Here is a 1,003-nt window from a genome sequence, read left to right on the forward strand (position 1 = left end):
CTTTTTACAGAAGTGAAGAGGTTGAGAAATGCTATCAAAATAAAAGTTGGAATCAATATGAAGAAATATTCCTTTGGACTCCAGATGCTAATGTGGACATGAAACAAGCTGGTTTAAAACCAGCTGAAGGTCTTGCTTGCAGAAAGCCCCTGATTGGGCATATGTCACTAAATATGCCCATCAGAACTCACAATGAACTGAAAAAATCTGAGTATTTGGTATCAGAAAAGAAGCTGTATACATGTAATGAACATGGAAGATCCTGCAGGGATTTCCAGTCCTTTCAGAAGGATGCAAGGACAAAGACTGAAGAAAAACCCTATGAATATGTTCAATGTGGGAAATCCTACTCTGATCTTAATGAAAGAACTCACCTTAGAGAGAAGACCTTTGTATATAAGAAAAACTTTACTGTCTCTAGCACACCCAATGATGTTCAGATCCATGAAAGAAATCACAATGGGGGGAAACCCTATGTATGTAAGCAATGTGGGAAAGCTTTTAGTACAAAACGTTATCATAAAATACATGAAAGTACTCACACTGGGGAGAAACCTTGTGTATGTAAGCAATGTGGGAAAGCTTTTAGTACACAAAGTCATTGTAAAATACATGAAAGAATTCACATTGGGGAGAAACCTTACATATGTAAGCAATGTGGGAAAGCTTTCAGGACACATAGTTATTGTCAAAAACATGAAAGAACTCACACTGGGGAGAAACCCTATGTATGTAAGCAGTGTGGGAAAGCTTTTAGTACACAAAGTTATTGTAAGATACATGAGAGAACTCACACTGGGGAGAAACCGTATGTATGTAAGCAATGTGGGAAAGCTTTCAGTAAGCATGATATTTGTAAAATACATGAAAGAATTCACACTGGGGAGAGACCCTATGTATGTAAGCAATGTGGAAAAGCTTTTAGTACACAAAGTTATTGTAAAATACATGAAAGAACTCACACTGGGGAGAAACCCTATATATGTAAGCAATGTGGGAAAGC

The 1,003-nt window shown here is 37.2% G+C and overlaps 1 pseudogene; it reads left to right on the forward strand.

Moving 5' to 3' along the window:
* LOC102004542 overlaps window positions 1-1,003 on the forward strand; it is an 88,058-nt pseudogene that overhangs the window by 35,613 nt on the left and 51,442 nt on the right.

Source organism: Chinchilla lanigera, unplaced genomic scaffold (genome assembly GCF_000276665.1).
Source record: "Chinchilla lanigera isolate Chin_1 unplaced genomic scaffold, ChiLan1.0 scaffold00206, whole genome shotgun sequence".
Lineage (NCBI taxonomy): Eukaryota > Metazoa > Chordata > Mammalia > Rodentia > Chinchillidae > Chinchilla > Chinchilla lanigera.